The sequence below is a fragment of the Callithrix jacchus genome, chromosome 15, assembly GCF_049354715.1.
Source record: "Callithrix jacchus isolate 240 chromosome 15, calJac240_pri, whole genome shotgun sequence".
NCBI lineage: Eukaryota > Metazoa > Chordata > Mammalia > Primates > Cebidae > Callithrix > Callithrix jacchus.
This window is the reverse complement of record NC_133516.1, coordinates 52,240,231-52,267,901: the sequence shown is the minus strand read 5'-3', so window position 1 is coordinate 52,267,901 and position 27,671 is coordinate 52,240,231.

Genomic DNA, 27,671 nt, shown 5'->3' with positions numbered 1-27,671 from the left:
AGAAGTCTTGAATTGTTCTCCATATGTATTGTTCTTAAGTCACACCTTGACCTTTTTATAGGTTAGATCCAAGTGCACAATATAATATTTATCTCAATTAATATCAACATGTCTGTTTACTAATCAGTCCATCCTAATGAAGATCTTTTGCATTCTAATTACTGGGTATTTCTCTCAATATCAACTCATTTAAATCAAATTAGTATGCCTTTAGATCTTTATCATAGGTCAACGTGATTAGTAACAATGGCCTTAAAGAGAATTCCAGAACATGCTGTTAAAAACCATTTTCTCAATAACCAAACTTATGATGTTTGAAATTATGCTCCCCATCAGGTGTTGATATCTTTGAAATAACATTAATATTCACACTATATTCAGCATTTGCAGAAAAAAATACATTTTTGGAGTATACGGAGATTATTTTTTCCAAAACCATATCATTGAGTTACAAAATATAAGAAATAAAGAGGACTTCAAGATTGCTCCAGTACTGTTGAGCCTCAAGCACCTACTCCAGCCAAAAAAAAAAAAAACTTGAAACAAGTATTGCGTTTAAGGAAATGCTTGATTTTCAACCAAATCTCTTGGCTGAGCAGTAGAATAACTGTCATCATGAAAGATAAAAAGAATATACACACAATTGAGTTTCATAGTGTGAAACAATAAAAAACGTGAGTTACTTCTATAACACAGCTAGAAGACATTAAATATTATCATGAAAGAGCTCTGAAAAGTTACAGGTGTTATACAAACCTAAGTGTTACCAGCAGCGAATCTGTATGGGTCTGCAGCAACCTCAGTTCTTGCCTCCTCAGAAGAACGATTTCAACCAAGGAGAAAGAAGACAGAAGACAGAAAGAGAGACTGAGGCAAACCTTAGAGCAGGAGTGAAAGTTTATTAAAAACTTTAGAGCAGCAATGAAAGAAAATAAAGTTCAATTGGAAGAAGGCCAAGTGGGCAACTTGCGAGATCAAGTGCACAGTTTGACCTTTGACTTAGGGTTTTATATAGCGCCGTGTTTCCAGGGTCTTGTATCCCTTCTCCCCTGATTCTCCCGTTGGCATGGGCTATCTGCATATGCAGTGACCTGCCGGCACTTGGGAGGGGAGCATGCACAGTGTGCTTACTGGAGTTGTACAAATGTTCATTTGAGGAGTTCTCCTTTTAACAAGTGTCACTTGGAGGCCATATACCAGTCAAACTCTGACATCTCGTTTCCTAATACACATGCTTGAGCACACTTGGCCAGCTCCTAAGATCATATTGGGAAGCTGTTGATCACCAGTTTCAGGTGTTTCTGTTTATTTGGATGAAGACTGCCTTTCCCTGGTGTGGGCTGCGACCAATTATTATTTTAAAGAGACAGTTAACAACCGCCTGACCATCACCTGATGGTTGCCTGACATTCTGGTGGTGGGGTGTGTGTGTGTGGTATGTGTGTGTGCGTGTGTGTGCGTGTTTATGTGTGTTGGTGGGAACTCTCTTTGGTTCTGCTCTTGTCTGTTACCTACTGTAACATAAGGGATCGTTTTTAGAATGTATTTTGTGGCCTAATGGTGGGCAGTGTTTCTCCATTTATGCATTTCTAGAACACAGATGCAAGAGAAGAGTGGTATTCTATAGTCTTTAATGTTATCATCTTCTAATTGTATTTTCTTCATTTGCAGTTTATTTTTTTCAAAATACACTTATTTTCCTTTTATGGCTGATTTTCTTCATAATAAAATATAGCAACACATTTGGTAGATTCTAATTTCTTATGTTAACAGAATGCTTTCAACACAGAAGTCTTACTTGGATATATTCTTATGCAGGGGTCAGCAAACTTTCAGTAAAGTGCCAGATAGTAAATATTTTAGGCTTGGCAGGCAAAGAGGCAATGTCCTCAACTCTGAGCAACTGTTCTCACTTAAATAATAATAGTCTTTTTTGCATTCTGCATTTAAATATGTAAAAACCATCCTTAGCTCATAGACCTTGCAAAAGCAGGTGGTGGGCCAGATTTGGCCATTGGTTGGTGGCCCCCACTATAGAGGACTGACCATTAAAAAAAAGATCATAGTGGTCTGGATGTCCTTCAAAACATGAAACTTAGTAATTTACATTGTAATGAAGTGATTTGATTGTGTGATAAGATAGAAGGCAAAGTTAAAAAAATAACCTCCATTTTGACCACTAAAGAATTCCACACGTCAAGTTTCAAATTCTTTCAATAGGAAATATTAGAAACTAAAAAATCCCTAGTATTGCTTTTGAAATAACAAACAGACATGTATTGTCATTTTTCAGGCTGTTACTGGGTAATAGAAAAAAACAGATAACAAGACTGACACTATGAACCTAACTAGATCTCAAGCCTCTCCCACTAAAAATCTATAACATTAATAAATACCTTCATCATTCATATAAAGATAGATTATGTCTCATAAAGCAATGTATAAAGTGTTTAAACATGGCTTTTCAGGAATAACCACAATGATTCTTGAAATCCTTTAAATTTACCTTCAAATCTGTTTCTCCTCCTACGTAAATAATTTAAATGTAAGTATCTTTAAGAATTTTGTAATAAATAACCAAGAAGTCAGAAGCTGAATATTCATGAAGCTCTTTAGTATAATAATAAACTGCAAATGCCCACCAATGACTTCAAGAAGAGTAAGCAACATTGCATTCTAAATGAGAAAATATGAGTCACAACAAATTTCCCAAGTGAGAAGCTTTTATTTCTTCATTTTCAAAAAAGAATTAAACTCATTTCTAAAAATGCAGAGTCAATTCTGTATACCCTTAGGTATCATAATGTGTCACTGAGTCCAGCTCTAGGGGTCCTTTTGTCATGTATTCTGGCCTGGTCACACATTTTGAGCGCTCCTCCTATATTTGAATAATTATTTATCTCAGGAGACCTGCATCCCCATGGTAGAAGCAGAAAAACGTGCTGAAGTTAAAGTCTCCCTTTCAACTCTCCACTTTGTCTCTATGAGATTTCACTTTGAAAGAAGCAACATGAAAAAATCATGATGCTATACATACAGAGTTCATTTTCTCATGAGGGTGAGTGTAGTGGCATCTTGCTTTCAAGGACAGGAGGGCAGAGGCTCTGAAATTCTTTCCATAACGGCAGCATCAACAACCACCAAAGCCATAATGGTGTCCTTACTAAGTAGAAACGGCTTTCTTGGGAATCTTTTCTTGGCATGGTTTGGTGGAGTTCTTTGCTTTACAGTCTCCAAGGCTAATGTTCTGGCCCATCCTGTGAGGCCCCTATCCTCATTCATCTTTGGTTACTGTTGTAGGTTGAATTGTGTACCCCAAAATGGTAGTCCTAAACCCTAGTACCTGTGAATGTGACCTTATTTAGAAATAGGGTCTTTGCAGATGTAATCTGGTTAAGATGAGGTCATGCTGGATTAGGATAGCCCCCATCCTATATAACCATGTCCTTGTGGAAAAAAACAGAGACACAGTGAGGAGAATATCATGTAAAGACACAGAGACACACTGAAACCTTCATGTAAGGACAGAGAAAGAGATTCCAGTGATGCAGCTGTAAGCCAAGGAATGCCGAGAATCAATGGCCACCATGAGAAGCTGGCAAGGGGCAAGGAAAGATTTTACAGTCTCAGAAGGAACATAGCCCTTCAGGCACCTTGATTTTGCCCTCCTAGCCTTCAGAACTGAGAATATACATTTCCGTTGTTTTAAGCCACCCAGGATGTAGTACGTGGTTATAGCAGTCCTAGGAAATAAATACATTTCCTTGGAAGGAGGTCCTGAGATAAAGACTTAGTACAAGTGACTTTTTAAGAAGTACTCTCAAGAGAAACCAGTAAGAAAGTAAAGTAAGCAGGACAGGAAAGTATTTAAAAGTCAAACAAGGACGAGCTCTTAGGCAAAATCCCTGCTTCATCTTGATCCTGCAAGGAACTCTGAAGGTTAAATTACATCCAGAGTTTGTCCCAATTTGGGGCAAAGGAGCTGGACTCTCATACCTGCAGTCACAGGGGCCAGTCATGGGTGAGGGCAGCCCCATGAGACCCAATCTATGTAACACTTCGGGTTCTCTGTGCATGTTGGTAAAGCAGCATTTATATCCCTTGAATAGGCCTTAAAGAAAGTCAGAGGTGCCAACCTTAGAAAAAGCTTGCTGGAGAGACTGGCTGTGAGGCACATAAACACGGTAAAAAGGATTTGGGAGTATCTGAGTGTCTTAGTCTATTTGTGCTGCTAAAAAGGAATACCTGAAGCTGAGTAATTTATAAAGCAAAGAAGTCTATTTGGCTCTCAGTCAGCAGACTGTACAAGAAACATGACACCAACACCTACTTCTGGCAGTGGCTGCAGGGTGCTTCCACTCATGCAGAAGCTGGAGGGGGAGCTGGCATGTACAGAGATCACATGGTGAGAGAGGAAGCAAGAGAGAGGAGAAGGTGCCAGGCTCTTTTTAATCACCAGCTATCTGGGGAGCTAATAGAGTGGGAACTCATTACCTAAGGACAGCACTAAGCAGTTCATGAGGAATTGGACCCTATGACCCAAACACCTCCCATTAGGCCTCACCTCCAACATTGAGGATCATATTTCAACATGAGGTTTAGAAGGTCAAATATTGCAACTGTAACATTGGGTAAGGCATGGATCAAGCCCACTATTCTGGATAGTAAATTATTTTTCTCCTCAAATTTCCTGGAGTGGATTCTGTTGTTTGCAATTCAGAACAATAATTGATATGTCACCCAAAGAAAGAAAATAATCATTTTTAAACCCTAAAATCATAGTTGAAAGTCATTAATCTTTTAAAATATACACAGGTTCCTAAAACACTTTGGAAAAGCCCAGTTTTTATAAAGCACATCCTGTTTTAAATGTATTAAGGGAAACTCAATATTGAAAGAAAAACTTGTAAAATGCTGAGTAAAGTCAAGAGTATTTCCATAAATATTCAAACATATCAGTTTTGTTAATACATATTTTCTATGAATCTACTATTATCATCAACAAATATGTTACAAGTAACTCATAGCTATAGGTTATTGTTCTTGGGACTATAAAAATTATAAGACATGCTTCCTGATTTCAAAGTTTCATATGCTAGTGCCTGTGAGATCTTCGGCCAAGTCACTTGTCATCTCTAAGCCTTGGTTTCCCTTTCTGTAAAATACAGATGATAATGTTAATACACAACTGCTATGGACATTATAACTTATGTAAATGCTTTTTGTGAATGTAAATGATTATAAAAACATAATGATACTAAGAAACATGTAAGAATATGGTATGTACAATAAATCTCACAGGAATTACAAGTAAAAAACAAATCAAATCCATGGGTTCTGTGGAGGCCTAGTGGCAGTAATATTCCTCTCAAAATTATAGGTGCATTGATCAGTTGTCACTGGATTCCAGTAGACCGTTGAACCACAAGTGTAACTGCTGACTCTAACTCCAAATGCGTCAAGTGAAATTCTAGTTACAAATACCTTCCTTCAGAGCTTTCCTGCAAGGAGATACTGTTGTAGGCAGAGAATGTGAATGTCTGAATCCTTTCTCTAAATTTCTTAGTATAATTTAAGAAGTTGGTGTTCTAGTAAGTCGGTGTGTTATGAACTTGATTACTGTGAGTTTGGCCCCGAGAGGTGACTGTATGTGTATAGTCACCTCTTAATGTGTAAAGCCAAGTTTGTGAATCTCCAAGCTGATAAGCAGAACCTGAACCTTTTCCAATTCACCAAGGCACCTTAGGCCAGAGGTCCTCAATCTTTTGGGCACCAGGGACTGGTTTTGTGGAAGACAACTCTTCCATGAACTGGTGGGTAGGGGACAGATTTGGTATGATTCAAGCACATTACATTTTTTTTGTGCACTTTGTTTTTATTATTATTACATTTTAATATATAATGAAATAATTATACAAATCACCATAATGTAGAATCAGTGGGAACTCTGAGCTTGTTTTCCTGCAACTAGACAGCCCTGTCTAGAGGTGATGAAAGACAGTGACAGATTATGAGGCATTAGATTCTCATAAGGAGCATGCAACCTGGACCCCTCATATGCACAGTTCACAATAGGGTTCGGACTCCCATGAGAATTTAACGCAGTCGCTCATCTGACCGAAGGAGGAGCTCAGATGGTAATTCGAGTGGTGGGGAGTGGCAGTAAATATAGATGAAGCTTCACTCACTTGCCCACCATTTACCTCTTGCTGTGCGGCCCTTTTCACAACAGGCCGTGGACTGGTACTTGTCCATGGTCAGGCGCCTAGGGATCCCTGCCTTAGTCGATGGCTTAGAAAGTAGTCAGCATTCTCTTCCTTGAATCTTCTACTCTATTTATTGCATCTTAAATGTAATAAATGCCATAGTTTTCTTTAGGTTCCTGAGATTCCTTTTAATTAAATCTGTAAGAGGCCTATGTGACTCAAACATAGTAATGATCTGTATCATTTAAAATGTCCATCAATTCTGACAGCTAGTTTGAATGCAAATAATTGCTTTATGGACTGCTGGTCCTTCAAACAGAAACTATACAAACCTGTATTTTTTCCCTTGGGATTTAAAACTCTGTTCGCTCATATTTGAAATGTGTTTATGGTAATTCGATTCTTGTTTGTTTTTCAATCTATTCTTAGTGCAGAGGAATGGCAGGAATTTGAACACTCCTCTACTTTCATATCCAGGCAAGCATCATTGGAAAAACTTCAGTGCATGCTCAGTTAAAATATTACATTCATATTCTGGCTTGGCTCTTCTAGTCTTAGAGAGAGGTTTATGTACTCTCTTTTTAAAATGTTTAATTGTAATTTTTGTGGGTACATAGTATGTGTATATTGCACTCTCTTTTTTAGACGATTTGGCTAAATATCTGGATAATAGTTCTTCTTTTTATCATTTCTGTTCTCTTTCTCTTTTAGGATTTTCAGTCTCTACTAATCCTTCAGACTAATGTCTTTCCCTATCAATGCGTGCACAAGTCTCATCTTTGTTAGAAAGGGGAAAAAAGTAAAGCAAAGTAGTGGGGCAGGGGAAAGGAGGAAAAGAAGAAAAGGTTAGATGGAGGAACAGTAGAAACCAAGGAAGGAAACAAAGAAGAGAAAAGAACTGAACACATTTATCTTTTAAAAATCATGCATACACATATTAACACATTTTGGAAAGACATTTATGAAATGCCTGCTATATGTAAGATTTTGGTCTAGGTATTGGGGTAGTAAAGATAAATTAGACATTAAATTGCCATCTGGTTGAACAGACATCACGTATTTGTAAGTAACGTAACACAAAGCAAAAGGCGGATGAGTTCTCTAAGAGGGGCATAGAAAGGTGATCATGACAATGTAAAGGGGAGAAAGAGTAGTTTCAATCAGCAAGGGCCTGGAGAAGGCAGAAAGAGTTTTCTGAAGAGATAACACTTGAGATGGGCCTTTGGGGATAGATAGGATTTGCTTCCCCTTAAAGTTTGTCCAGTAAATTTTCTACAGACTTTCTTATGCCAGTTTCTTGGAAGCCTCTCCCAACACGCAGTCATTTCCTAGTGAATCTGTCTTTTATCCCTACTCCATTTCTCAAACTGATTATTCGAACAATGCCCATGACACTTTCATACTCAAACTCCACATCTTGGTGACTTTTTATTTTTTAAAAATTGTTCTCCAAGAATAAAACTTACTCTCTTAACATCCCTAACATGGCACTATCCTAGGTTTCTTCTTACCTTTGACCCAGGACACACACTCTAACCAGCACTGCTTTGAGATCACTTTGGTATCACAGCTCACCTTTCTATGACACCCTTAAAGACTTGCACTAAAACATATATCAAGACCTAAATATATGCTCTTGTAACCTGAGTGTGATGAAAGACCATTTTTTTGAACCATGCTCACCTTTGACCAAGATTCTGGCATGAAGGTATCTTTTTTTTTTAATTGAGATGGAGTTTCGCTCTTGTTACCCAGACTGGAGTGCAATGGCACAATCTTGGCTCACCGCAACCTCCGCCTTCTGGGTTCAAGCAATTCTCCTGCCTCAGCTTCCAGAGTAGCTGGGACTACAGGTGCACACCACCATGCCCAGCTAATTATTGTATTTTTAGTAGAGACGGGGTTTCACCTTGTTGACCAGGATGGTCTCCAACTCTTGACCTCGTGATCCACCCGCCTAGGCCTCCCAAAGTGCTGGGATTATAGGCATGAGCCACCGCGCCTGGCCAGAGGTTATCTTTACAAACCATATTCTATTTCACATTACATCAATAAACAAATCAGTGTTTTACTTAAGATGTTGTAGGAAGACAGAAAATAGAATTTACTTTGCCCACCACCATGGAGAACCATCTATCCCTTCTGTTCCTCTTATGAAATGTCTTACCATGTCTACTCCATGCCCCTATTTTCTATAGATAAAAAATAAAAGACTAAATTATAGTTTGAAAATAGAATAAAAATTATGAAAAAATTCATGTTGAAAGGTAGAAAGATAATGAAGAGTGTAAATTAGGAGGTGAAAAATTGGGAGGATACAAAGAGAGAAAAGAGAGATGCAGTACTAACATTTTCATCATATCTGGTAGGGTGTTGAGAGTAATTGATGAACATGGAATGACAGTTTAAATCCATAATATAAAGGTGTAAAGTCCTTTAGAGGGTCAAAGTTCTTTCAGATAGCTCTTTGATAGGACTTTCAAAGATTGGGAGTAAGTGGGGAGTTACAAGTTGGCAGGGTAGTGGAAATGAAGTAGTACAAACTTCTCATCTTTTATGTCTAATATGTTATATTAAAATTGATAAATGAGATCTAGTAATTAAGCATATCATTTAGCATTTGGAGGCAATCACTCCAAAAAACTACATAGGAAACCATTAAAGTGATTTCCTCAGCTAGTGAGACTGAAGGTATTAAGACCATCTGGTGTTTTCATTATAAGTCCTTTGTCTTGCTTGATTTTTTTTTAACTATGCACCTGAATTTTTTAATTAAAATTTCAGAAAGGATGAAATATATAGAAAAATATTTTTAACATCAATTTTTAAATTGTTTTAATTATTAGTAGTATAGATGGGATCTCACTTTGTCACCCAGGCTGGAGTGCCATGGTGCTCTCCAGCCTGGGTGAAATTCAATGCCACAGTGAATTTCTAGGCTCATGGCTGAGCCTCCCACCTCAGCTTCCTGAGTACCTTGGACTACAGGCATCTGCCACGAAGTCCAGCTAATTAAAAAAATTTTTTTTTGTAGAAACAGGGATCTTGCCATTTTGCCCAGGCTGATCTCAAACTGCTGGCCTCAAGAAGTTCTCCTTCCTCAGCCTCTCAAAGTCCAGGGGATTATAGCTGTGAGCCACTGTGCCCAGCCAATTTTTAAATTAATAGCTTTTATAATTTTTTGTTAGAGAATTCTTACCCTAATAAACAAATTTTGAAATTCTTAATATAATTAAATATATATTTTCATGCTAAATCTATACGTTAGTAGAGATAAGCAGATTCAGATACAAAAGTTTAATTACAAAATAATGGAAGAGCGGTCTTCAGAGCGATATTATTTTATTTATAGGATTTTTTTTTTTAGTGTAAATTAGAACATTTAAAAATATTTCGTTTCAAATACCTTGCCTCAGAAGCAAGGGCATCATTTGAGAATCAATGTCCTAAATATTCACTGCTGGGTATATCTCTCCTAAAAATAGAAAGCATCTATTTTTATCAAAATACAGGTCTCTGTGGGTGGGTGGTTTTGTCAATCTGTCTTGGTTTTTTCTCTTTTTTCTCCTTTTTCTATGAGCTTTTCTAGTCTGCTAGTTCTTACATTGTCTTCTTTTTTTAAATAAAAAATTCAATTAGGTTCTCTCTGTTTACTATTCACATAACAGAGTCTGAATGTTTTAAATTATATGTTATATTTAGTGAACAACTTATAATTTCTTGTGTTCAATTCCAAAAGTAGATCAATGTACTGTTTTGTATTTTTGTTATTAAAATAATGAACCAATGAGCAAATGAATGAATGAACAGGCAGAAAAAAGAAAGGAAGGAAAGAAGAAAGGAACATGGGTGGAAAGAAGATAAATACCTGAGTTGATTTCTACCTGTTTAAGTAATGTTTGTTTAATTTTTTTTTGTGGCCTTGATAGAAAAGAGCTACCACAACTCTGGTTAAAGAGGTCTCAATATTCTGTTTTAAATTCTAATGGATGGAAATGCTGACAAAGATATTGAACCATATATTCAAAGACATGCTATTTTAAGTGAGCTAAATCTTCATTTTTCAAAGTGGGGATAACTTGAAAATTCAAATTTGATAAATTATGGAATGTATAAGCAAATCACTACCGAAATCAGGCAAGCTGAGCCTATCTTTTGACAAGTTTCTAGAGGTATAGCTATCCTTTTGAGAAACTATATCTTTAAATATAGTCTGAAATGCAGAGAGCCTAACACAGACCTAGAATACTAGAATGGGCAGGGACTGTAGGAACAGCACAATATCTTATTATAGGTGAAGAGCCTGAAGTCCAGGAACATTTAAAGACTTGTATACAGCTCAGTGTCAGAGAGGCAACCTATGAAAAACTGTGATACTCAAAACGATTGAGCGACACACTTAAAAATGAGTCCATTTTATTCTATGTAAATGACAGCTCAATGAAGTTGATTAGAAATTAAAGTTCCCTTTTTACTCACAGGTGCACCATGAGTCTGGCTTCATCAGCGTGATATTCATTATCCCCCCATTCAACATGTTATCTATTGATTACCTAATACATATCAGGGACTGTGCTAGGCACTGGGAATAAATGAGCAAAAGTAGATATGGCACCTGCCAAATGCAGCCTCCAGGCTATTGGGAAGAGGCATTAATCAGAGAATCATACCAATAAATACATCACTCAATTATGCTGACAGCCGCTCTGGAAGGAGATACTGGCATTCTGGTAGCCTGCAATAGAAGGTTTTAACCTTGTTATGGAGGTTGGGGGACTTTTCTTAGAGAAGGCACAATTGAGTTGAGATCTAAAAAAATATGGAAGGTTAAAAGGTACTTTTAGCTGGGGTAGGGATGGAGAAAGAGGGTGGGGAAATGTGATCTATGCAAGGAAAGAACATGTCAAAAGCCCTGGGTTGGTGGATATGGCACTTTCAGATGTCAGAAAGACATGTGGGAAGAATCACAGAGTGAGGGGGAACATGGAGGGAAAACTTTCATTAACTCAGCTGAGAAAAAATTAAGTTAAGCAAGGCTGTGTTGATAGAATTACAGAGATCAAATAACCCCCAAATGTCATTATTTTCATTTGGCATATTTACCTAAAATAGTTAATCAATTGGGTTAATTCATTGAATGTCTGTATCAGTGATGTCAAAGAAAGCCAAGAACCAATTTGACAAATTTTGAATAAGTTCCTTTCAATCCATTCTGTGGTAGGCAAGTAAGTACTGTATTAAGGAGAAAATTTCTCACAGCAGTTGTTCGATTGCTTTAACTACTTATTTGAAAAAAAAAAGCTTTCTTTGACTAAAGTATGGTAAACTTTAATTGATTGTATTTTTTACACAAAGGAAAAAGTCATACACACTATAGGTGCTGCATTTCATCATGCAACTACTCAGGTCAACGAAGCTGACAAAATTAAACTAGCCATACTCACCTATGGGTCATTTTTAGATTACAATTTTGGATTAAAATTTTTCTTTTATAGCAGTGGATTTTATGAGGCAGCCTATTGGGCAACTTAAATTCCTGAGATCTGAAAGCTCCACTAGGGCCAGGAAGGGCAAAACCTGGAGGTAGTATTATCTAGTGGTTGAGAATTTGAGTCCTTGATGTTGAAATCTTGCGTTTCATCTTCTAGCTGTGCTGCCTTCTGGTTCTGTGACCTTGGACAATACACTTAATGGCTTAGTTTTCTAATATGGATGTTAAAGACAATAATTCCATCACAGGTTACTCGAAATACTGAGTGAGTTAATGTAAGTAAATTGTTTGATGCAAAGATTGGCCCTCAAATTTTAGCTATTATTATTAAGCATAGCTCTTATTAGTTAATAAAGTGTATAACAAGGTACTAAGCATTGTCTAACAGAATTGTTGATTTCAACATTAAATTAAATGGTAATCTCTGTGGATATAATGTCCGAAGTCAGAATGAGACTTTGTGCAATTTTTTGTAATCATCAACTATTCAGATCAAAATTCCTGGAGGCAAAAACATTCCAAATTCCACCTCTCCTGAGATGTGAACATCCCTTTAACAGCTCTGTAAAAGCCAGGGGGCTCTCCAGACAGGTCACAAGGATGCCGGGTCTAATCTGTTACAAGACTGCTTTAAGGAAGTTGAGTGCACATCATAGATCACTGTCTCCTATTTTTCCACACTAGAATGCCTTTCGAACAAGATGTTTTATTTTCATGGTAATTTAATCATTAAATGTTATTAAATAGGGGTTATAAAAAGGCAATTGTTCCTCAGCAGCTTGAAATTGAGGATTCTCTTTTTAGCTGCCCCTGATTCCCCTTTTCGTTGTGACCTTGGGATTAGTTATTTAGCTATTCTATACTCTAACTTTTTATGCAAAATGAGAAAAATGCCACTTTTATGAGGAGGCTGTAAATTCCTAACTAATGCTTAAAGCACGCTTTAGTTCCTTTCATCTGAGAAAATTAAAGTAAATGAAAATATTTCATTATTAATAATCTAATTCTCTTTGAATCTTTGATTAATACTATTTTAATACATGAGATTTTCAAAATTGGGTCATATTCTATATAAATTTTTGAAGGTGGAAGCTATACACAAATAGATAAATTTTAGTTAAAACCAATTCTCCTTAAGAAGATCTAAAATGAACATAATACCTCTTGAATTAAACATAAAATAGCAGATTCAGGTACAGTCTGACTTCAGAAACCATTAGGATATTGCTACTTTAAGCATTTTATTTTCATTAGGGTAAGATAATAATTTTCGTGGTTTCAAAATTTTTGATGACGTGAAGCATCAGACAATCTTCTATATATTTTTCTAAATGTAAACTGAAGTCGTGTCACAGTGGCATTGCGCAGCTGGTGGAAATGGTACATTTAAAAACAGAATGCCATTTGTGAGAAATGGATTCGTGAGGATTCTTTCCCCAAAATCACTAACTAGAGAGAAATACTGTGAAGTATTTCTCACCCTATGCTCTTATTCCTTATGCTCTATTAAAGCATTAAAAAACACAGTGATTTAACATGAACAAATCTTTTCAGAGAATCTTCGTAAATATTGACGTTTCAGTTGGACCCCATTTTGTTAAACTTTCTCAACATCCTTCTATTAAGTGTGTACACTTACCAAATTCTACAGCATATTCCAAAGGAAGGGTTTGAAAGTGTTAAAAAGAATGTGTCAAATATGTTATAAAGTTCCACCAGTGAACTTTGAATTACCCTTCCCCTTTCATATTTTCCAGTTAACATGCACACAGCTGCTCATGCCATGTAATCAACTGATTGTTACACAAGCATTTTCTAAAGCTATGACAATCTCAGATTTATGAGGTCAAGAAGTGCAGACTTAATCCATTCAATAGCTGCAATTTATCGTCTGATTATAATTGTATACACAAACACAGTAATGATTTAGATGACATAGTGTAAAGATGAAATCCGTTTATTTTAAAAGGGTTTCTAACCTTTAAAATATGTTGCCATGAACACCTTTCGATGTCCGCTTTTAACAACACAATTATTATTGTTTTATTGATCAGGGTTTTATTACGGATTTGACACTTATATTTCATGCTAATCGAAAAAGGTGTAATTTTTCTGCACAATTTTAACAAGAATATGACTGTAATTAATTATATCACTATTACGTTTTCAGTGTCTAGAAAGAAGTGCTTAATTTATCACACATGTCTTCTATAGCATATGGAAACCTCTTTTAAAAAGACAGGGTGCGTGCTCCTTCCAGAGATGATAGGATATGACATAGGCACTATATTTATAGATTTCTGCCTCCATGCTGACCTGGTTTTATAGTGACAGCACTTCTGAAATGAGATTGCACATTAGCAACTTAGATAGCCTGGGCGGCACCCACTATTACCATCGTTTGGTCTTATAACTCTAATTAGTGGTCATTCCCTAATGCCTTCATAGATCAAGAAAACAACCTACAGAAAGGGCCAAAGTGATGTGGGTGGGATAACACAGCAATATATATTGCAGATTTTTTTTTCTAGCTTGTAAGTTTTAACAAATTTCTAAATGTCGTTACTAACTTGCTTGGCTACATATGGCAGTTTAGTTTCGTTCATTTCATACTTATTGTTACACAACATCAGTGGTTTTAAACTTGGTACATACTCTAAAACACATACACACACATGCACAGGTATACACACATGTATGTATGCATGTAATATTTACACTGATCTTCAACTTATTGTCAATGATCTTTAACTTTTCTAAAATATTGTGGCTGTATTATCCAAGAAACTTAGAAGTCTTCCATATAGCAGTATAATTTACGTTTCAAACATAATTTTAAAAATAATTTATATCACATGCTAATGAAGCCACGCTTTTTCTTGTTCAATTTTTATATGTTGTTCTATAACAAGCTTATTAAATCACATAAATTTACATTTCACTTTCCATATTACCTGCATATATGAATGTCATTATATACTGCTATACCGTATTCATATCATTACACAGTTTCTATTATATTAATCCATAAATTCTAATTAATACATATAATTTGACACATTTAGTATTCAGATACATGGCTTCATATTTTCTAAAACTCCTTACATATTATAAGGTTTGATCTATCTCTATATCTTTTTCCTAAATTTTCAGTGTGATGCTGATTATTTCAGTCTATTAGAAAACATTTGATTTAAGAACTGAAATTGGAAGGCATTAAATATTTAAAAGAATTTATAAATATAAAATTCTATAATGAATACTAGGTAGAATGTATGAAAAAGTATATAATATATTATAAGATGGGAAATGAAGTAAAATCAATAGTTGAATTGGTAGCATGTTCTACTGTAATTAAATAGTCATGCTCACTTGCTTTTCTGCCATCCTGTTTTAAATAGCACAATCCCAGTGGAAAAACACAGGCTGAGTTTTTCTTCCCTCTTTGAAACAACTGAATCAATATTGTTATAATCAATATATCTTTATCTTTAATAGAATGATGAGGGAAGAACATCACAGAAAAAAATGAGTGTTACATAGTAATTCAAGTGAAAAAGGACAACATGTGTTCTTGCCCTATGCCATCCTAATTAACACTCATAGATTTTTGATTTTTGCTCAGTTTTTAAAATGGTCCCTATTTGAGCATTTTTATCACCAAAATCAGAGCTCTCCTATTAGGTTTAGGTTGACTTGAAACTCTAGATTTTTTTCATCATTATTTTTCTAGTTTGAAGCCCGCTGTGTAAGTGAGCCTAGAAAACATTAGAAATGCATTTATACCCCTGAAATACTAGAAGGATTTGTGAAATATTAATGGTCTCACTTATTTACTCCTTCATTCACCAATACTTGTTGAGCATCCACTATGTTCCAGGCACTATTCTAAGCCCTTGCAACACATTGGTGAACAAAACGTAAAGGTTCCTGCCCTTGTAGAGTTTACATTCTAGCGGAGGGGAGATGAGCAGTTAACCGATGGCAGGTCAGAAAGTAAAAGTGCTATTGCAAAAGAAAATAAAAGTGAAAGAGGACCAGGATGGAGAATAGTTAGAAAAGTGGGGATTGAAATTTTAAGTAGCGTAGTGCATAGGGTTTATTAAGAATGCGTCACCCGAAGGAAGATCCCAACAAGATGAGGGAGGGAGCCATTTGTTATCTGTATTAGTCCATTTTCATGCTGCTGATAATGACATACCTGAGACTGGGAAGAAAAAGAGGTTTAATTGGACTTAGTCCCATATGGCTGGGAGGCCTCAGAATCCCAGCAGGAAGCAAAAGGCACTTCTTAAATGTCAGTGGCAAGAGAAAATGAGCAAGGCGCAAACGTGGAAATCCCTGATAAAACCAGATCTTGTGAGACTTATTCACTACCGTGAGAACAGTATGGGGGAACCGCTCACATGAGTCAAATTATCTACTTCCAAGTCCCTCCCACAACAAGTGGAAATTATGGGAGTACAATTCAAGATGAGATTTGCATGGGAACACAGAGCCAAACGATATCATTCTGTCCTGGCCTCTCCAAATCTCATGTCGTCACATTTCAAAACCAATTGTGGCTTCTCGACCATCCCCTAAAGTCTTAATTCATTTCAGCATTAACCCAAAAGTCCACTGTCCAAAGTCTCATCTGAGACAAGGCAAGTCCCTTCTGCCTATGAGCCTGTAAAACTAAAAGCAAGCTAGTTACTTCCTAGATACAGTGGGGGTACAGGTCTTGGGTAAATACAGCCATTCCAATGGGAGAAATTGGCCAAAACAAAGGAGTACACGCAAGTCCAAAATCCAACAGTGCAGTCAACCTTTGAAGCTCCAAAATGATTTCCTTTGACTCTAGGTCTCACATCTAGGTATCATGTATGCAAGAGGTGGGTTCCCATAGTCTTGGGCAGCTCCTCTCCTGTGGCTTTGCAGGATACAGCCTCCCTCCCAGCTGCTTTCACTGGCTGGCATTGAGTGTCTGCAGCTCTTCCAGGCACACAGTGCAAGCAGTAGGTGGATCTATCATTCTGGAGTCCGGAGGTTGGTGGCCCTCTTCTCACAGCTCCACTAGGCAGTAACCCAGCAGGGACTCTGTGTGGGGGCTACAACCCACATTTTCCTTTGTATTTACCCAGCAGAGGTTCTACATAAGAGCCCTACCCCTGCAGCAAACTTTCTCCTGGGCATCCAGGCATTTCTACTATTCTTCTGAAATCTAGGTGGAGATTCCCAAACCTCAATTCTTGACTTCTGTGCACCCACAGGCTCAACAGCACATGGAAGCTGCCAAGATTTAGGGCTTGCACCCTCTGAAGCCGTGGTCTGAGCTCTGCATTGACCCCTTTCAGGCACAGCTGGAGCAGCTGGAACACAAGGCACCAAGTCCATAGACTGCACACAGCACAGGGAACCTGGTTCCTGAAAACAAAACCATTTTTTCCTTTAGACCTCCCAGTCTGTGATGGGAGAGGCTGCTGAAAGGTCTCTAACATGCCCTGGAGACATTGTCTTGAAGATTAACATTCAGTCCCTCATTTCTTATGCAAATATCTGCAGCCAGCTTGGATTTCTCCTCAAAAAATGGGATTTTCTTTTCTTTCACATTGTCAGGCTGCAAATTTTCCAAACTTTTATGCTCTGCTTCCCTTTTAAAACTGAATGCCTGTAACAGCACCCAAAGCCTCATCTTGAATGTTTTGCTGCTTAGAAATTTCTTCCACCAGATACCCTAAATCATCTCTCAAGTTCAAAATTCCACAGATCTCTAGGGCAGGGACAAAATGCAAACAATCTCTTTGCTAAAACATAACAAGAGTCACCTCTACTCCAGTTCCCAACAAGTTCCTCATCTCCATCTGAGACCACCTCAGCCTGGATTTCATTGTCCATATCATTATCAGTATTTTTGTCAAAGCCATTCAACAGGTCTCTAGGGAGTTTCAAAATTTCCCACATTTTCCTGTCTTCTTCTGAGCCCTCCAGATTGTTAGAATTACCCAGTTCCGAAGTTGCTTCCTCATTTTCAGGAATCTTTTCAGCAATGCTCCACTCTACTGGTACTAATTTACTGTATTAGTCTGTTTTCACACTGCTGATAAAGACATACCCAAGACTGGGATGAAAAGGAGTTTTAATCGAACTTACAGTTCCACATGGCTGGGGAGGCCTCGGAATCACGGCAGAAGGCAGAAGGCATTTCTTACATGGCAGCAGCAACAAAAAATGAAGAAGATGCAAAAGCGGAAACCCCTGACAAAACCATGGGATCTGATGAGATTTATTCACTACCATGAGAATAGTAAGGGAGGAATCACCCCCATGATTCAAATTGTCTCCTGCTAGGTCTCTCCCACAACACGTGGGAATCATGGAAGTACAATTCAAGATGAGATTTGGGCGGGGTTACAGAACCAAACCATATCAGTATCTTAAAAGATGATGTTTCAAGCAGAGGAAATAGCCAGTGCACAGAAAATGTGGAATCAGGTGTGTCTGTAGGAGGGTCAGCAAGTGCCAGAATCGAGTGGGGAAGAAGGGGTAAGATTAACGGGGTTGCTATCAGAGAGGTAAGAAGGACTGGAAGCAATGTAAGGCCATTGGCTTTCTACTGTGAGATGGAGGGCTACTGCAGGGTGCTGAAAACGGGCTTGCACGCATCTAACTTGCACTTTAAGAGGATCATTTTAAGAAGGTGCTGTCTTGAGTGTGGGCTGTCAGGAGATGCACATGGAAACAGGAGATGACGGCAGGAATCCAGAGGAGAGAGGAAGAGAGTCTAAGCAGAATGTAAGGAGTAGCAGCGTGATAGAAACACACCCTGGTTAAGATTTGACAGAATTCCTAATTATTTACAAATACCGAAATGCTTTTCTTATGTCAAGTTAAGCGGAAAGCAGAAACTATTTAGTGTAACTCTCCTATTTTCAGATTAAGATCAAATTCCAGAGAAATGATTCTCTTAAAAAGCATAATTTACACAAAAGTCTTATAGATTCCTTTTTTTTTGCTCACAGCCAAAATAATTATTATCATATTATTCTTGTTTCATTATTTGCAAATAGTGCCACCGTAATATATGGTATTATTTATTGAGTATTCTTTTATTATTCCTGAACTTCCAGGTTCTTTTGGGAACTGAGATTAAGTGGAACTATGGGCAACCAATTGCATTCAAAACCGTTGTTGTTCCTTTCATCATATAGCTTGTGAGTTATTGTGAAGTGGTACAAAAAGGGCTATGTGAAATTGAATGGAAAGTTCTAACACTGGCTCTAGGTGGCTGTGGTGCATAACACACATGGTGAACTGAATTAGATGTTTGAAGTGTGCTTGTGTGTGCATTTTGTGAATACCTAGGCAACTCAGTTTACTTCAGTGGTTGCATTTACCGAGTGTTTCTTGCAGACAAAAATCACACATAAGTAAATGTAAAATTTGTGTTTCACCCAGATTGTTCCTCAGTATGTAATTCATGTTGAAACAATTCACATTTTTAGAACAAGTACACCAGGAGTACTGGGGTCTGCACTGCTTTTGAATGTAAGATTTATAGAAGACATACCCTTGCAGTGGGCTTTTAAAAGGCTTGGATAAACTCCTTCATGGCTGATGCAATCTCACTAGAAAGTTTACATGATGGATAGCATCTTTAGTTGGTTAGAAAATAGTTTCCTCACCTCTAGGGCTGCTGCCTGCTGTGTGGAAGGCAGGCTGAGTTTCAGGTCTACTCATCTGCTCAGACAGGCTGATGTGATAAACTAAAGTGAACTGTAAAGGATCAACAAGCTAAAAATTCACTGATTACTTTGCCAGACTTTCTATAGTTTAATGTCAGTGTTTTGTTTCTTTTCAATTGTTATAGTTGTTGGTTGCAGTGGTTTATATGAAAATCCATTCTGCATAATTTTAAAAATTATTTTTATTTTTATATGTACATAGTATATATATTTATGGGGTGCATGAAATATTTTGATACAGGGATACAATGCTTAATCATATCAGAGTAAGTGGGGTATCCATTGTTACATGTAATAAGGAACAATCTGGGTGAAAAACACATTTTATGTTGGCTTATGTGTGATTTTTTCGGCAAGAAACACTAGGTAAATGCAGCCAGTGAAGTAAACTGAGTTGCCTAGGTGTACACACAAGGCACAGACAAGCACACCTCAAACATCTACACACATTTACCATGTGTGTTATGCACCACAGCCACCTAGAACCAGTGTTATGGATAACATAACACCTCAAGTATTTATCATTTCTTTGTGTTACAAACATTCCAATCATACTTTCAGTTATTTAAAAATGTATAATAAACTATTGTGGACTGTAATTGCTCTGTTGTGCTATCAAACACTAGATCTTACTCATTGTGTCTAATTGTATTTTTGTACCCATTAACTATCTCCACTAACCCTTCTTCCTACCCGACTATCTTTTCCAGCCTCTGGTAACCATTATTCTACTCTTTATCTCCATGAGTTCAGTGGTGTTAATATTAATCTTCCACAAATGAGTGAGAGCAACTGAAGTTTTTCTTTCTCTGCCTGGCTTTTTCCACTTAACATAATGTCCTCCAGTTCTATCCATGGTGTTACAAATTACAGGATAGTGTTTTTTTTTAATGGCTGAATAGCATTCCACTGTATATATATATTGCATTTTCTATATTCATTCATCTGTTGATGGACAGTTAGGTTGCTTACAAATCTTAGCAATTGTTAATGGTGCTGCAGTAATCACAGGAGTGCAGATATCTCTTTGATATACTGATTTTATTTCTTTGGGGTATATAACTAGCAGTGAGATGCTGGAGAAAATGGTAATACAATTTTTAATTTTTTGAGGAACCTCTATACTGTTTTCCATAGTGGCTGTACTAATTTACATTCCCACTAACAGTGTATGAGGGTTCCTTTTTCTCCACATCCTCACCAGCATTTGTTATTGCATGTCTTTTAGATAAAAGCCATTTTAACTGAAAGGAGAAGCTATCTCATTGAAGATTTGATTTGCATTTCTCTGATGATCAGTGATGTTGAGAGTTTTTCATATGCCTGTTTGTCATTTGTTTGTCATCTTTTGAGAAATGTCTATTCCCATCTTTTGCCGATTTTAAAATTAGATTATTAGATTTTTTTCCCTATCGAGTTGAGTTCCTCTTACATTGTCAGGTTATGACTCCCTTGCCAGATGGGTAATTGTAGATATTTTTTCCATTCTACAGGTTGTCTCTTCACTCTATTGACTGCTTTTCTTGCTGTGCAGCTTTTTAACTTGATGTAATCCAATTTGTTCATTTGTGCTTTGTTTGCCTGTGCCTTTGGAGTATTACTCAAAAAATATTTGCCCAGACCAGTTTCATGAAGAGTTTCCTCAATGCAGTTTTCTTTTTTTGATGTGTCTTTGTCTGGTTTTGGAGCCAGGGTAATACTTGCCTTGCAGAATGGATTTGGAAGTATTCTTTCCTCTTCCATTTTTCAGAACAATTTGAGTAGGATTGGTACTAGTTCCTCTTTAAATGTTTGGTAAAATTCAATGAGGACAAACCTGACAAAAACAAGCAATGGGGAAAGGATTTTCTATTTAATAAATGGTGTTGGGAAAACTTGCTAGCTCCATGCAGAAAGCTGAAACTGGATCCCTTCCTTACTCCTCATACAGAAATACAAGATAACATAGACAAGGAATTCAGAAGCTTGAATTTTGTTGAGCCTCCTCAAAACTATTTTGATTTCTCTTTCTGAGAGGGTACATATCTCTGTCACTCTGAGATTGGTCATTCGTGCCTTATTTACTTTATTTGATGAGGTCATGTTTTCCTGAATGGTCTTGATGCTTGTAGATGCTGTCAGTGTCTGGGCATTAAAGAGGAAGGTATTTACTGTAGTCTCACCTGTCTGGGCTTGCTTGTACCCATGTACCTCAGAAACGCTTTCCAATCACTCAAAGGGAATTGAGTGTTGTGACCTATGTCTTTGGTCACTGTAGCTGTATCTGCATTAGGGAGAACCTCAAGCCCAGTAATGATCTAAATCTTGCAGCCTTTTAGAGACATTGCCTTGGTGGTCTTGAGTAAGATATGAGAATTGCCTGGATTACCAGACAGAGACTCTTGGTCTCTTCTCTTACATTTTCCTAAATAAATGGAGTCTCTCTCTTACTGTTGCACTGATTGGAGCTAGGGGAAGGGTGGCACAAGAAACCCCATGGCCACTGCCACTGGGACAGCACTGGGTCAGACCTGAAGCCATTACATCCCTGGGTCTTACCCAGGGCCTGTGGCGACCACTGCCTTGCTACCATCAATGTTTACTCAAGGCCCAACAGCTTTTAGTCAGTGGATGGGAATCCAGCCAGGTGTGTATCCTTCCCTTCAGGGCAGTTAGCTACCCCTACCTCAGGGTGGGTCCAGAAATGTCATCCAGGAGCCAGGGCCTGGAGTCAGGAACCTTAGGAATCTACTTGGCGTTTTTTTCTACTGCAACTGAGCTGGCACCAAAGCCATAAGAAATGCTCCTTCCACCTTTCTCTTTTCTTTCCTCAAGCGGAAAAAGTTTCTACCCATAGCCACCACTACCACTACCCTAATCCTGCAATGAGTACTGCCTGGATACCACTAATGATTACTCAAGGCCCAAGAGCTCTTCAGTCATTTCGTGGTACAAGCTGCCAGGCCTGGGTCTTTCTCTTCAGGGAAGTAGGCTCCCCTCTGACTCAGGGAAAGTCCAGAAATGCCATCTGGGAGCTAAGATCTGAAATTGGGAATCCTAGCAGCCCACTAAGTATTCTAAGCCCCTGTGGCTGAGCTTGTGCCTAAGCTGTGAGACCATGAACCTTTTACTCTTCCCTCTCCTTTCCTCAAGCAGAAAGCACCATAGGTGGGGAATATGCTGGGTCACACCTGAAGTCAGCATGGCTTTGAGTCTCACCCAAGTCCCATGGCAAGCATTACCTGGTACCACTGCTGGTTATTTAGGGCCCAAGGCATCTTTAGTCACCAGGTCATGAATACTACCAGGACTGGATTCTTCCCTTCAAGGCAGCAGGTATTCTTCTGGTCCAACGTGTGCCTACAAATGTTATCTAGGAGCTAGAACCTGGAACAGGGGTCTCAGGAATATTCCTGGTGCCTTGTACTGGCTGAGTGGGTTTCCAAGTTGCAAGACCAAGTCCTCTTTACTCTCCCCCTCCTCTTCTCAAGCAGAAAGAAGGAGTCTTTCCTGGGTCTGTGAGCTGTGCTGCCTGAGATTGAGGGAGGGGTCATGCAAGCACTCCCTTTGCCATCCTAGCTGGTGTCTCATTAGGTCATGTGTGCCCCAAGTACACTGGCTATGAGCTAAGCATAGCACCAGGCCTTGCCAAGGAATTGTGGTCTTTGTGACCTAGACTGTCTTTCATGTTTATTTATAACCCCAGGGCACTTCAGCCTGTAATGGTGGGACTAGCTGGAACTCACCTCCTGACTGCTGGAATGGATGATTCCCCTTAGCTAAGGCTGGTCTAAATGTGTCTTCTGTGGGCATTGATTGAATTGTGTTGCTTTCTGTTGTGACAGAGCAGCACTATGTTCTACTGCAAAGTCCCACAATTACTGTGCTCCCTCTCCTCTAAATGCACAGATTCTCTCTCCATACCATGTGGCTGGGCTGGGGTGGGGGAAAGAATAGTGTCAGTAATTTAAGAATGTCTTCTCTTGTCTTTGCTACCCTCTTCAGAACCTCCTTCCTTGCTATGATGTTAAAACCACGTACTATGATTGCTCGCATGATTTTCAGTTCCTATTAAGCTGATTTCTTGTGTGGATATTTGCTCAATTTGGTGTTTTTGTGGGGTGAGGGAGGTGATCACTAGAGGGTTCTACTCAGCCATCTTGTGACCCTTAGTCCCTGCATAATTTTATCACTCCAAGATACTATTGTTAACAATTCCTAAACTATTTACTATTTCATCATCTGGTGATGGAAGTGAATCCCATAAAAATGTCTAGAAAGAACACAAAAATCGTAAGAGAAAAGAAAAAAGAAATAATAAAACTTCATAAAAAATAAAATTTCTGCTTATCAAAAGATAGCTTATTTGAAAATTGATGTGTACAATCCACCAAGTTATGAAAGAAATATAGTATGTTACAAGCAGAAAAACTTTTGACAAAATTCAACACCCCTTCATATAAATGTGAAGAAGTGCAACCTATTAGGCTGGTGCAAAAGTAATTGCAGTTTTGCCATTAAAAATAACTTTTATGTCAAAAGTTTAATATTTTTTAATGGCAAAAACCACAGTTACTTTTGCATCAACCTGAAAAGGGTAGAATATTTAAAAATCCAAAGGACTATAAATCATTCAACTATAAGGACACATGCACACGAGTGTTCATTACAGCAGTGTTTACAATAGCAAAGACCTGGAACCAACCCAAATGCCCATTGATGATAGACTGGACTGGGGAAATGTGGCACATATACACCATGGAATATTATGCAGCAATCAAAAATGATGAGTTCGTGTCCTTTGTAGGGACATGGATGAATCTGGAGAACATCATTCTCAGCACAAGAACTGACACAAGAACAGAAAATGAAATATCACATATTCTCACTCATAGGCAGGTGATGAACAATGAGAACACATGGACACAGGGAGGGGAGCACTACACACCGGGGTCTATTGGGGGGAATAGGGGAGGGACAGTGGGGGGGGGAGCTGGGGAGGGATAGCATGGGGAGAAATGCCAGATGTGGGTGAAGGGGAGGAAGACAGCAAATCACACTGCCTCGTGTGTATTTATGCCACTATCTTGCATGTTCTGCACAGGTACCCCAAAACCTAAAATGCAATAATAATAATAAAAAAAGCCTCTGACTCTTTATCCTGTGGTACTAAAGAGGGTAGAAAAAAAATCACAGCACACTAGAAGTAGAGAGGAGTTTCCTCAACCTATAATGAACATCTTTACAAACTCTTATATCTGACATCATACTTAGTGGTGAGAAATTAAATGCTTTTCTGCTAAATTTAAGAATAAGGCAAAAATGTCCCATCTCATCAATTGTATTTAACACAGTACTGGAAGTCCTGGCTGAGGCAATAAGACAGGGAAAGGAAATAAAATATATAGAGTTTGGGAAGGAAAAAATAAAATTGTCTTTGTTCCCAGATGACAGAGTCATTTATGTAGGAAATCACAATCAACAAAAAACTTCCTGGAACTAATAAGTGATTATAGCTAGTTTGCAGATTATGAGATTAATATACAAAAATCAATTGCTTTCTCATATGCCAACAATGAACTCATAGAATTTTAAGTTTAAAGTTTAAACATTTATAATAACACAAAATTAAATACTTGGATATAAATCTAACAAATATGTTTAAGATCTGCATGAGGAAAGCTATAAAACTTTGATGAAAGAAATAAAAAAGAGCTAAATATAAGAAGAAATATTCCATATATATGAATAAGAAGTCTCAATATTGTCAAAATGTCAGTCTTTCCCATCCTGATCTAAAGATTCAATATAAACCCAATCAAAATGCAAGCAAATTATTTTGTGTCTATCAACAAATGAGTCTAAAATTTACATGGAAAGGCAAATGGACCCAAATATTGAAAGAGAACAAATCCAGAGGACTGATACAACCAGCTTTAATAGTTGCTTATAAAGCTACATTGATAAAGACAGTGTGGTATAAGTGAAAGAATAGATGAACAGATAAATGAAACAGAATAGAGAGTCTAGTAGCTGAACTGCATAACTAGTCAATTGATCTTTGACAAAGGAACAAATAATTAAATGGAGAAAGGTTAGAAGTTCAACAAATGATGTGGAACTATCAAATATCTCCATGCAAAAACATCCCAAGGATCCAGACACGAATCTCCCATCTTTCATAAAAAGTAACTCAAAGTTAACTCAAAAAATTAACTCAAAATTATCACATAACATGGAGGAAATCTAGATGGCCTTGGGTTTGGTGATTTTTTTTTTTTTAGATACAAATGAAAAGCATAATCCATGAAAGAAAACACTGATAAGTTGGACTTCATTAAAATTTTAAAACTTCTCTGCAAAAGACAGCTATGAGAATGAAAGGACAAAGCACAGACTTGGAAAAATCTTGAAAAATATGTATCTGATAAAAGACAAGTACTCAAAATTGATAAAGAACTTTAAAAACTCAACAACAAGGAAGCAAACAATCTGATTTAAAAACGGGCAAAATATCTGAACAGACACCTCACCAACAATGCAGATACAGATAACAAATAAGCATAGAAAATGTTGTTCACCATTAAATACCAGCAGGGAATTGCAAATAAAAACAAAGCACCACTACCCACTTATTAGAATAACTGAAATCCAAAACACTGTTAACATCAAATGCTTTGTTCCCAGATGTGAGGCAACAGGAATTGTTACTCATTTCTTGTAGGAATGCAAAATGGAACAGCCACTTTGAAAGACAGCTTGACAAATTCTTACCAAACGAGACTACCCTTATTATATAATCCAGCAAATATGCCCCTTGGTATTTACCCAAATGAGCTGAAAACGTATGTTTACATAGAAATGTGCATACAGATGTTGATAGTAGCTTTATTCGTAATTGAAATTAGCTAAGATATTCTTTAGTAGATAAATCGATAAACAAACTGTGACATAATACATAGTTATAGGCCGGGCGCGGTGGCTCAAGCCTGTAATCCTAGCACTTTGGGAGGCCGAGGTGGGTGGATTACGAAGTCAAGAGATCGAGATGATCCTGGCCAACATGGTGAAACCCTGTCTCTACTAAAAATACAAAAAATTAGCTGGGTGTGGTGGCACGTACCTGTAATTCCAGCTACTCAGGAGGCTGAGGCAGGAGAATTGCCTAAACCCAGGAGGTGGAGGTTGCGGTGAGCCGAGATCGCGCCATTGCACTCCAGCCTGGGTAACAGAGCAAAAACTCCGTCTCAAAACAAAAAACAAAAAAAACAAAAAAGCAAAAAAACATAGTTATAATGGCATATTATTTAGTAATAAAAGGAAATAAGCTATCAAGTCATTAAAAGACATAGGGGAATCTTAAATGCATATTGCTAAATGAAAAAACTCAATCTGAAAAAGCTACATACAATATGATCCCAACTTTATGACATACTGAAAAAGGCAAAAGCTACAGAGACAGTAAAAAGATAAATGGTTGTGAGCAATTCTGGGTGAAAGAAGGAGGGATGAACAGGTGGAGTACAGGGTATTTTAAGAGTAGTGAAACCATTCTATATGATACTGTAATGGTGGGAACACGTCATTTTACATTTGTAAATCTATAAATGTATAATGGAAAGAATGAACCCTAACGTAAACCATGAACTTTATTTAACAATAATGCATCAATACTGGCTCATCAATTTTAACAAATGGACCATACTAATACAAGACGTCAATAATAGGAGACGTCTTGTGTGAGGGTGTATAGGGGGCATTTATATAGGAACTTTCTGTTCAAGTTTTCTTTAAGCCTTAAATTGCTGTGAAAAATCAGCTTATTAATTGAAAGAGATAGCTTAAGAAAATGAGTAAACTGGCAATGGATTGTAAGCACAATACATACATTTGATAGTATATATATTCGACAAATGAGTTGCATCTAGATATATAAGAACTCCTAAAATTTAATAAAAGGTGAATGGCCTAATAAATATTGAGGAAAACACTAACAGATACTTCGCAGAAAAAGAGATATTTATGATCAATAGGCATATGAAAAAAATCCACAATGAGTTAAACACTTCGCATCCACTAACAAAACATTGTTGAGAATGTAGAGAAACTGGAACTCTCAAACATCTCTGGTGGAACTGTAAAATGAAACATACTCCTTGGTTTAGCTGTTTCTTTCTTTCTTTTTTTTTTTTTTTTTGAGACGGAGTTTCGCTCTTGTTACCCAGGCTGGAGTGCAATGGCGCGATCTCGGCTCACTGCAACCTCCGCCTC